The sequence below is a fragment of the Pleurodeles waltl genome, chromosome 11 (assembly GCF_031143425.1).
Source record: "Pleurodeles waltl isolate 20211129_DDA chromosome 11, aPleWal1.hap1.20221129, whole genome shotgun sequence".
Classification (NCBI taxonomy): Eukaryota; Metazoa; Chordata; class Amphibia; order Caudata; family Salamandridae; genus Pleurodeles; species Pleurodeles waltl.
In genome coordinates, this window is record NC_090450.1 from 566,464,535 (window position 1) to 566,476,951 (window position 12,417).

Sequence of the window (12,417 nt, forward strand, 5' to 3'; positions counted from 1 at the left end):
AACTCTCTCTTCTTTCCAGGGCTTCAAGACTATGGGCCTGATTTAGAACTTTACGGACAGGTTACTCATTTACAACGGTGATGGATGTCCCGTCTGCTGGAATCTAAATCCCACTGAAAATGCCCACCAAGTTCTAAATCAGGCCCTATGCCCCTAGGAAGACTGACATCACAGTTGATGATGTTATGGAAGGAGATGAAATTGAAGATTTCTATGCCGAAGATTGAGCTGATTTCTGGGGTTACATTCTCAAGGTGGAATGTGACTTGAGACAGTGAATGGAATAGTTATGTTATGTTTTTATTTTGTCAGCATTCATATGTCACCTTCTTCCAATAGCATGACACTGTAGAGCTTTCTTAATTTGGGTGCCTTTTTGTTTTAGTGCTGAGACTTTCATCAATCTGTTGTAAGTGTTTTGTTTTGCTGTTTTGGTTGTGCATGGTTGGTATGGTTGGTAGAGAATTGTTGAATGTGTAGTTTCATAATGATTTGAGATGTTTAATTTGAAAGTAAAATAAGTTTGATCTAGATACTTCCCTTTGCAGTGTTTTGTGTGTTTGGGTGTGACTGCCAATGAGCTTTTCCATGTGTTCTCAGTATCCATTTGTCTTTCTATGAACATTGGTTTTAGACAGTCATTGTTATCAATGTAGATAGCTATCAACATGATTTATGTATATAGGTATGCTATGTTCATACTGGCTTTATCTGAATGGTTCTAACATGTATGTTAATGTGTTGAATGGAAGAATGTTTTGGTTGGCATTGCTTTGCCAACCATGTGCCTTTAGTGCCATGATGCACAGATGAACATATCAGGGTTGTGCTAGCATATTCTTTTTGAGGTAGGCAAATTATAAATGTGATTGGAAAGAAACTGTGTAATGTGTCATGTTGGGTGAAATGCGCCAAGAGTACCAGTGATAGCTCATTACAGCATGTCACAAGTAGGTAAGGCGCTTCTAGTGAGGGCTGTCTCCAATATACAGTGTTCTGATTGCATGATGGTGCGGTGTATCTTGGGTTTGGGTGAGGTTTTACTTTAGCGATAGATGACGAACAGAGCACCCTATAGAAACAATAGTGCATTGAATATTGTAATTGAGTCTGATAACTCATTGTATAAGTATGAAGTTGTGATTCTAGCATTATATGCCTATGTCATGCTAATGGGAGTAACTAAGAGATGACTGGTTCTAGTTAAGTGTAATTTCAAACAAGATTTGCTTGGTCGTGGTTAATTATCTGTGCTTGGTGGAGAATTCAGAACACTACTTCTCATTGTTTATATATTAAGTGAGATTTTTGGTTTGCTAATTTTGCTCCTCAGTGTTGCAGTTGGTTCTTCACATTTCCTAAGTCTCATGATAATTTTGTAGAAGGTTAGATTCTGTCACACAAAAGGCAGTGGGAGGAATGCTTGCAAATACTGTATCCATTGGTAATCGCTCAAGGTTGGATGTCAATCCAACGATTTTAACCCATTGTGCTACTCTAGACAAAGGACCATCTTATGTAAATCAACACTGGCCCTGCTTCTCATAAGAACCATCCATCCCAAACTGCTAGGCATGACCCTGCCCAGAAGGGAACACAAGCAAAACCAAACAGGTTAAGCCCTGTAAGGCCTCATCAGCAATGTTTAACTTGAATCCTTTGACACCATAAACAAGGGACCAACGTCTGGGTATACTCTTAGCCACATAAATCGTTACTCAATCACACAAAAGGTAATGGGAGGAAACTTGCACATAGTACAACTACTGCAATCATCCTGATTAGCATTCCAAAGCATGATGTTTCAACCACAATGGGCTGGAGTGCTAACCCGAGCAATTTACTGTGGTTAGACTTTTCACAAGCATTTCTTCCATCACCTTTTATGTGACCAAAAGTAAGATTCTTCATTTATTTCAGTGGATCAAGTCCTGATGAATGTAATCAATATGGCAGGGGTTACAAAAGCCAGGGTTTAGTGATTCATTGATTTGTGGTGATGTGCTTTCTCTGAATGGGTTTAAGAGCACAGTTCCATAGTCTAGGTGCCTTCTCTAAAAAAAGATCCACTGCCCAAACTGTAGATAAAAACAGAGGAAAGCATTTAGTAGACCTTTTGTTGTGATTTAGATTGCACATGATAATTGTAGCTAAGAGAAATTCAGGATCAGGCTCACATATTACTCTGTTGTGATGCAGATGGATTTAAATCCAATTCAGCAAAAAAGTAGTAGGAGCCAAAGAGTACTTTACAGAACTGGTTTGATATGTTGAGAAGACTTCATGTATAAGAGAAGAATGCAGCTGCGTTTAGTACCTCCAGTAGTCTCAACTACATTTCGTTATGGAGGACCAAGAATGGTCCATTTGCATAGTGCAGTTTTGATAGTACAAGGGACATAATTGCAGTTAATCTTTATGACAACACTAGGGAGGGGAACAGGTGTTGCGATGGAGACTTCTTGATTTGAATACATTGCTAATTTTTAGTATGAATTAGAGGTCACTGTCCAAAAGAACATTCTCATTTTTGTGACCCTGTGCAGTAAAGGCCATTGGCCTGCCTTTGTTGACCTCAAATGTGGGTAGGGAGTAACCATTTTATTACACAGATATTCACTTTGACTGTGTCAATATTTCATTGAAGGTTGTTCTTAGACACAAATGAAAAGACAAATATGAGGAGTTAAATGACTTGACTGAATGCTGTTCCTGGAGGAAAGAAGGCCTTGTGGGTTTGTAAGGACTGTGATGACTGATGAGTGGGATGTAAATAAGGTTGTGGTTTGCTATGTGGATGGTTTGTGAAGGGTGGAGAATGTGCATGTGAATGCGAGTGAGGCCTTTGACTTTTTTGGCCCTGAACTGATACATCAGGATATTTCTAGTATACCATGGATCAGCATGCACTTGGGTCTGTTGTTGAACCCATGGCCACCGATTCACATAATGGAATGTTCACTTAGAATTTCATCCTCCTACCATTGATTAAAAAAAAGTATGATTGAACAGGGTAATGACAAACATCTGGTATTCAGTGTGCAGAAAGCCTTGGGTGACTGTCCATTTTACAAATACATGTTTGAGTTATCTGGCCAATAAAGCCTAATTTACAAATATCAATCACTTGGAGGTGTTTAGGCATTCAAATTTTAATTCACCTTGATAATAGGTTAAGCCAAATTTGCTGTTGTCCTGGTCTATAAATCTAAAAAAACATTGACGGCCATATTTATACTCTGTTTGTGCTGAATTTGCGTGATTTTTATTGATGCAAATTCAGCACAAACTTAACTCCATATTTGTATTTTGACGCTAGACCCATCTAGCGTCAAAATATTGGAGTTAACGTCATTTTTTGGATGTGTGAAACCTCATTGCATCAATGAGATGCAAGGTAGGCATTCCCGTCCAAAAAATGACTCAAAGTCCCTAGCGCCTTACTTATCCTCCAGTGCAAAAATGGTGCACGCGTGGGAGGCGGGTCTAAATAATGGCGCTAAGTCTGCTTTGCGCCATTATTTAATCCCTGGGTCAGACCAGGCGTTAAGGGATCTGTGGACCCATTTCCATGGTCAAACACCATGGAAAGAGCCCAGAGGTGCCCACCCCACACCCCAGGAACACCCACACCAGGGGGACACCAGAGGATGGGGGGAACCCCGTCCCAGATAAGTAGGGTATGTAGAGGTAAGTATTTAAAACAAAAATGTTAAGTGCCATTGGTTGCCCTGAAATGGGCCCCCATACCTAACACTGGGTGCAATGGCCATACCCAGGGACACTTGTCCCCTGTGCTGATCATTGTGGTGGTGGGCATGATTCCTGTCTTTTGTAAGACAGGAGTCATGTGGTATGGATGGTTTGGCGTCAGGGAATGATGATAGGCTGGTTAATGGCTTTTTTTTGCATCTAACCAGCCTAGTGTCATTTTTTAAGGCGAAACCCCCTTCACCCGTGTCCCCACCCCCACCCGGCTAACTTTATTTTCTCAGACGGTAGCCCACCTTTAGCGCCGGCTTGCGGTATTCCATAAATTTGGTGCCCGGCTGGTTCTCTGGAACGACACAAGCTGGTGCCTTACTTTTTGATGCAAAACTGAGTTTTCAAAAGTATAACAATGGGCTTAAGTGGGCAGTAAAGGTGAATGCAAGAAAGTGGTCTCTCTTGAATCTGGTTTCTAAACGGTAAAGCCCTATTTTCAGAGCCAGCCATTTGGAGTCTGCTGTAAGAAATTAATTGTGCTTTAGTGCTGCTTCTCTCTAAATTTCAAATTATATTGAATTTGATGGCCTTCTTAGTCGTGTGATCCTATGGAAAATATGGGAGGCAGACAAAGACTATTGCTGGAAAGTGGTTTCTTCAAAGAGGGTTTTATGCCCATTGAGCCTGTTTTCAGTCCCTGACATTTGGAGGTTGCTGGGAAGTGTGTGAGGGTGCTCTGGGATAGTGTATGTCTATATTTTATGAGGAGCTTCTTTTGAACTAGGCCCAGGAAAAATATAAATTACGCTTACGTAATTTTGACATTTTGGGTTAGGCTTAGTATGCAAAATTCCCAAAATTATTCCATATCACATTAAGCTGGTGCTCTCTACACAATTTTGATACAGGAGCATTAGAATAACGTGAACAAAACAGAACATAAATGGCTGTTGTTTACAACAACTGTGCTTTTTGCTCAACTTTTCTGCTTTTTGCGCATAATGCATTGAAAACAGACACACGGACGCATTTTGCTCTAAAATATAGCATCAAAAGATAGATTTGCATTTCACATATTTTGCATAATTTCAAATAATTACACACAAGCAAATTACCCAAATTTCATACACCCCTTCTATTCAGCACTATCGTTTTTATTCAGTATATTTCACATACTGCACTGTAAAATAAATAGTTTTGTTCGTTTTTTTAATTTTTAAATATAATTCTTGCAAAGAAAAATTGCCATACAACTCTGGTTTGCTATAGTACAATTGTTTGCTCGAGCAATATGAAAATGATATAAAATTAGCTTTTAACTTCCAGCTTAACCCTGAATAGCATACCACTTACAAACATGCAACATGCTACTTAGGGCTTGCTTGAAATTAGCACGGACCAACGAAAATAGCACCACGCCAGACAGTTATCTGGCCCTGATGCTCATACGAGCCCTGATGCTCATACGAGCCCGCATGGCATGTTGGCCTTGTCATCGCGAGCCCACCGGCCCCCTTGGCTCTCTGGGAGGCAGAACCTGTGACGTAGCTCTGAATGAAGTCTGTGTCGCAGCCCTCAGCTCCTCTACTTCGGGCAACGGAGTTGTTATTAGTGCTGCTAACGGCAGTGCTTGTCCAACAGCCCTCATCGTCTCATTTCCTGGTGGCTGGGTGGAATGAATAAGCGATGATGACATTAAAACCACTCAAGAGTGGACAAGTGGATTTCTGTGGAAGTAGGGAGGGAGATGGCAACCCTATCCTTTGGCGGTAATGAGAACCACCTATTCACAGGAAGCACAAGCACCTGTGCTTCTAAAGCGCAGCGTTCTGCTTGATTTTCACAAAGCAGCCTCGCAGTTACTGGCAGGGTCTGTAGCGACTGACTGTTTTTTTGTGGATACCGAGGCATCGTTTTTAACGCTCCCTGCTTTCACTCTTGAAACGTGCATTCCAGATCCAGCTGTACAGACCTTCCAGCTCAGACTTGACTGCTTTTAAAGCTGCATCTTAACTCTTGGAATCGTTCTTCTCAAAGTCAGGATTGCTATGCTTGAACTGATGATTTTAAATAACTTTAACCCGGGTTAAAATGGAGACAGTAAAAGCTTCTTCAAATTGGCTCCTCGTGCTTCTTTTGCCAATAATTTACCTCTATTTCAGGAAATGTTTCTTTATAAAAACGTTCAGTTCAAAAGAGTCTTATCCTCACTGAGTCATAGTGGCAATTCACTTCCAGATGACACACCTAAAACGACAAGAAAATGCAGACATTTGTAAAACTATAAGTTATTACTCGGTTAAATGAAATCCTTGTACCTATTTCGATTCATATGTTCTATATAGAAATCAGTATATCTGTGCGTAACAATTGCCAATGCAGCCCCGCGGTGGGGCCACCCCAACCCCAAGGGGTCTCCCTCACCACAGCACTAGGCATGAGTGAGTCCGAGGGCAACCCCTCCTTCCTGTTCTTTGCAGGAGGCCCCCCTCCAGTTTCATTAGGCCTCTTTATATACGCTGACAGGGGAGGGGGTGGTGGGAGGGGCAGTATGCTCAAAGAGGGGGAAATTGGGCAATAGTAAAATACCGACCAATCCAGGATTAAAGTATATATTGTGAAACCAAAAGAAAGTAACCTACAAAACCAACTCGAATGTTGCCGGTTCACCCTCCAGTGATATAATTGCCAATGTGGTTAGTGTGAGATTAGAGGTGCAAATTGATAAGGACCTTCCATGCCAATTGCTGAACCTAAACCACTGGTATAAATGTTTTCAAAATTATAACTAACATTTCATGGGATATTGAGCCTCTGAATACAATAAGAAAGAGGAACAGGGATGTGCATCTTCAGTTGTGTATGGTGTCACACCACAATTAAAAATAATAAAAAAAAAGTGAAGGTTTGAATGCTTGAATTAGTGTCAGACATTGGTAATCATTTGGCTCCAGGGTACAAGTCCTAAAAAAAGAAGTGGGTGGACTAACCAAGTTAGACAGTATGCAAGTGACACCATGGCATATGACATCACAGTGTGTGACATCACGGCGCGTGACCTCACAGTGCTTGACAATGCTTGTGGCATCACAGGAAGTGGCATCAAAACCCATGACCTCACAAGAAGTGACATCACAAGAAGTGACATCAGACCAAACAGATCACAAGACCTCAAACATATTTAGCAGGTCTATCATGAGTACATATGAGCATATTACAATATTAAACAAATTAGATTTTAAGATGGGGATGTGGCAAAAAAGTGACGCAACCCCAATGCAAAATCTGGGCCTCAAATTATACATTTAGGCCCATATTTATGGAAGGTTTGCTTTGCCTTAGTGCCATTTATTTTGATGCTAAAGCGGCGCAAACCTAGCTCCAAATTTATACTTTGACCCTAGACCAGTCTAGCATCATTTAGCATGGATTTAGTGCCATTTCTAGGAAGCGCCAAACCACCTTGTGTCAATGAGATGCAAGGTAGGCATTCCCTTCCTAAAAATGACGCTAGCCCCCTGTGCTGTATTTAACTCCTGGCACAGAAACGACGCATGGGTGGGAGGCAGACCTAAATAATGGTGCTAAGCCCTCTAAGCGCAATTATTTAATGGCTGGTCAGACCAGGCGTTAAAGAGCAAGTAGGCCCATTTCCCTGTGTAAACATCCCCATGATGCCCCCCAACCCTCAGCAACACCACCACCCACACCACAGGGACACTACTGTAAGAGGGAGCTGATCCCAGGTAAGTTGCAGGTAAGTGTGCATGTATGTGTGTGGTGTGCCTTTGGGGCCCCTTACATGGGACACCCTGCCTGGCACTGGGTATGTAGGGCTTGCCCAGGGAATACTGGTTCCCTGGGGTGGGCATTGGGGTGATCATTTTTTGGCTGTTTGTGTGTCAAAAAATGATGCTAGGCTAACTAAAGGCAAAAATTGTGCCGCTAACCAGCGTAATTTCTGACCCACTGCCACCATTTACCCTAACGCCATCCCCCACCAGCTTGCGTCTTTTTTTCTGATGCTAGCCATTCCTTAGTGCCATCATGCATTTTTTAATAAATATGGTGCACTGATGGCTTTAAGGAATTGGGCTAGCTGGTGTTAGAAAAAATGATGCACAACTGCGTTAGCACAGTTGTACACCATTTTTATTAAAAGTGTGCCTTACTTTTTAAAACCCTGCCACAAAGACATTGGGAATAGAAGAAACTTGGCAGCAAATCTGTTCTGCTAAAATGGTTGCAAAGTCTGAAACTGAAAATATCTTATGGGGTTAAGGCACTTGTTTCAGACATTTTGTGTGCTAAATAAAGCTTAGGAAATAATAATACTGGTAAGATAACTCTGGAGGTTAACATATTTTCTGGAGACATTTGCGTTTTGTCTAGTTTTACTTTTGAATCAAAGTAACAAAGAGGATTAATATGTCTCATTCAAAGCACATCATATAAAATGTAGATGAAAGGTATTTATTTTATGTACATGGATGAAGTGGATTACTACTTTTAACACAGTGATCCTTTTGTTGTTTGTAGTTCATAAATTATTACTTTCTTGTGAAATGAATCCTGCACACTGATTTACACATTTACTGAAAGGCATTTTTGCGTTCGCAAACGGCCGCTCGGACCGTTCGCGATTGCAAAAAGCTTTGATACATCTGGCCCAAAGTGCTTAGTTGGTTTAGGATTTGGAGGAGAGCAGTGACAGATGGTTGAGTTGGGAAGGTTTTTTTTGTGGGGGTGCAATTAGGTGTGGGGATTAGGAGAAAACCATAGTTGTTATTGATGAAATTAATTAGGCGGATAGTTTTATATTGCGATTGGCCTAGGTCATGCTATGCTCTCACCCAATAGGGCTTGGGAGCAGCTGATGTGGGACCTTGGCGCAATGCAGTGAATGGAAGTTGTGGGTTGGGCTATGTTTGGCAAGGTGGGTGTATGCTTTTATAGGCAAGGGAAATGTGGCTACCAGCCACCATGTTGTGGGTATTGACACAATGTCTGGTAGCATTGAAGCAGGGTGTTTGTTTCAGACCCCCCTGTCTATCCGTCTGTATTGAGGGTGGGAAGGGTGCAAAAACTTGGGGCAGCTTGTTTTGGGATAAGGTGCATAGGTCGGGATTCTGTTTAGGTTTCTTGCTATTGGACAGGTGCCTTGGGGGGACTTGATTAAATGTTTTAATGGTTTGAATTCGTTTTATTGTTGGTGTGGGTGAACCATTTTGAAAATGGGAGGTGTAAGTTTACACTTCCAGAAGGAAGGGAGTTAAGGGGATAGAGTTTAAGAAGAAGGGCCCAGATTTACAAGAATCTGACGCATCAGTACTGATGTGCCTGATTTCTTGCACCCTTCACCTAACGACACAATGGTGCCGCTGTATGTACAATACGGCTGCATCATGTCGCACATTAGACCAATAGCATCCAAATGTTTTACGCTATTGTGGTGCTTTGCTGCAATAGCGTCAACAATGTTGACGCTGGTGCAGCAAAGTGCAAGGAGGCCCATTGATTTCAATGGTTATGTCCTTTTAACATCTGCTTTAAGCAGGTGTTAAAAATGACACCAAAAATGGTGCAATGAATTCTTGCAGATTTTATTGCACCAATTTTGTGGGCCTCCTAGCACCAGAATGCCTTGCATACATTATGTCTGGCGCAGGCATAATGTGGCACAAGGGATCACAAAGTGGTGCAATGCATGCATTGCTCCACTTTGTAAATATGGCGTGGCAATTTTTGCCTCGCTGAGCCACAATAGCGTAAAAAAATGAAGCTAATGTGGAGCAAGGAGGCGCTAGGGCCTTGTAAATCTGGCCCAAAGTACTCCGTTTAGGATGTAGAGGACAGCAGTGACAGATGGTTGATTTGGGGAATTGTTGGGGGGAAAATTAGGGGTTGGGTAGGACAAAACAATAGTAGTTACTGATGGATAGTGAGGCAGACAATTTGGAAAGTCAATTGGCCTAGGTTGTGTTATGATTTGTGTCCCTTATCCAACAAAGCAGCTTTTTTCACACTACAGGGCAGAATTAAGAAACATGGTGCTGCACCAAGTGCAGCGCCACTTTTCCTGCACCCCCTACCGCCAACATGTGTTTTAAAATACGGCGCACCATGGCGCAGGGTAGGGGACAAGAGCATCAACATTTTTCACGCTATTGTTGTACTGTTCAGGGTTAGTGCCAACATCTTGGCGCTAACCCTGAACAGAACATAGGGGCCCATTGTAACCAGTGGTGTGCCCTCTTTTAACGCTTGCTCTCAGCAGGTGTTAATTTTGCCGCTACCCTGAACAATATATAGGGGCCCATTGTAACCAATAAATTAATAAATTCAAACAAAAGGGCAACTCAATCATTCCTTGTGAGCTTGGGTATCTAACTATAATAAGGTAAACTGCTGACAAGAGAATCATTTAGAAGAAAAGACATTTTAAATTTTTGATATGACTGAATGCCCAGTCAGTGGCATCATAAACTAATTAGTCTCCGGGCTCTTCACTGACTTCCCATCAGAAAGAGAATTGCTTTCAAAGCCTTGCGTATGGTCAATAAAGGCCTCTATCTTAAAAACACCGTACAGCTTAATGCCATGTTCCTTTGTAATATACCAGCAAGACCTCTCAGATCTTCCTCTCACAGACTGGCAACTGCCACTAGATTTCGTAGAGCCAGAGGGGGAGGAAGGGCTTTTTCGGTGGGAGCAGCCAAATTATGGAATACCCTGCCCCCTCACATTGCAGATGTGGAAATCTTCCCAATCTTTAAAAAAATACTGAAAACTTAGCTTTTCAACCAGCATTGCTTTGAATGAATGAGTGCTCCTTTGCCTCGGAGCGGGTTTCTGCTAGTGCTTTGATACCCCGGGTTTAGAGCACTCTATAAATGCTCGCAACATAACATAACATGGATAGAACATACTGGGGTTCAATACAGATGATATCTACATACACATTGACAATGTGGTATCCAAGTACAACTACACTGTTCAATGCTTTCATCTGTCAATGAATAAGCAACTCACTCTCAAGTGAAACCATGTCAATGTCCATCTTTTTATTGAGAGAATGGAGGTAATTGCAACAGAGAGATGGGCTTGTCGTCGACGTTTCCATCTCAAAAGCTATCAATCCATAAGACTATCCTCAGGACCAAAAAGATTTATGAAGACACATGGGTGACCCCACTGGAACTGATCACTTTGCAAATGAGGGATATAGTGTGACGCTGATAAGGGAGGGAGCTGTAATCTCTTCTCAATATTAATCATTGGGAAGCACTTGATTAATGGAGGACTTTACAATGTAGAGGTAACCATTCAATAGTAAAACTGCCCACATTGAAAGCTGGTGTTGTGGCTAATTTGGAAGCAAAATACTATGTGCTTGTTCCTTTGTTGTCCCAAGTAGTTTTCCCCCCCAAAAAAACAGAAAGTCCTTCATTTGAAGTAACTTTTAATGCCGTAAAATATTAAGTGCCAGTATGTTATCCATTTAGTGTCCTTTTAATCTTGTATGATACTTCTTGCTGTCAGCCACATCATGACACACCCTTAATCAAGCATGTGTTCTCTTCAACAGTACAACTACTCGCAGCAGCTATGTATGCACCAGCTCACTGGGTTAGTATTTGATTCTCTGAGCAATAGAGCCTGTCTAAATTGGTTTTCCAGTGTATTCACCTAGTAAGCATGTGTGAGCACCTTGTAATAATGTGCAATGTCACAAAATGAGAAATAATATAAATTTCAATTCACTTCCAGATTCCCCTTCTTTTTTAGATTTCACCTACTAAACATGCATTGTCTGTTGCTATATATAGCGTGGGCTTGCCAAGAGCATACTGGGGCTTGGATCCCACCCACTGCTTACAATTAGTTGGCTTTCCTGTCACACTCATTTGCCTGCATCTTGTTCATGTCTCAGCTTGCCAATCCTGTGCTTATCCCTCCCAGGGAGAATTGCCTTTTTTACCATCACTTTTGATTGGCTGACTTCTATGCTTCCACTGCTTGCATTTTCAAGCACTATTTTTTACTTTTTGATTAAGCACGCCACAAGAGTGTGTGTTTTTTCCAGTTTTCTTTACTGTGTAATTCTTTCCTCTTGCATTCCATGTCTCACTGGTTCTGTGTGGTTTTCTCTGCCCCTCCATGCTGTGCTTGTCCTTGTGTACTTTACTTCTTGCTTTCTCATGTGGGGGCTTCTCCCTGCCTGCATCAATTTGTTCTCACGCCTGTTGTTTTTCTTCCCCACTCCTGTGCCCCCACATTACCTACCTGCCCAAGTGCTTCTCCCTTATCCACTCCATGTTGTCCTGCCACATATCCTCTGTGTTGCTTCCACCCTCTGTGTTGCTTCCACCCTTCCCAAGTTGCTTCTGTGCCTGTGTTGTTTCCGCCTCTCTTCTGGCTTTCCCAATCTACTTTTTTATAAAAAGGAATGTTTTTCATATCTTTTTTTTTTTATTGTAGTTACCAATCCAATTTAGATCAGTAACGAAACAGAAAAAAGGCATCTGCATGTTTGAGAAGCGTGACTAAAGGCTTTTTAAGAATGCTTTAGCCATGCAGCACAACATCCTAGATGCTGTGCTGTATGGCTAAACTATGATTGCTGAGGTTAGGGTCAGATTTAGACAAACATGACATTTCTTTGTGACAACTAACATTAGACATAGACATGAAGAGAGACGTTTCTGGGCA

General features: G+C 41.7%; 1 long non-coding RNA gene across 1 annotated transcript in view; it reads right to left on the reverse strand.

Annotated features, from left to right (window-relative positions):
* Positions 1–4,967: 4,967 nt before the first annotated feature.
* LOC138266642 (uncharacterized) overlaps positions 4,968–12,417 on the reverse strand; it is a 353,542-nt gene continuing 346,092 nt past the window's right edge. The window contains exon 3 of the long non-coding RNA XR_011199596.1: positions 4,968–5,952. This is a non-coding gene — a long non-coding RNA (uncharacterized lncRNA). The remainder of the gene's footprint in view (positions 5,953–12,417) is intronic.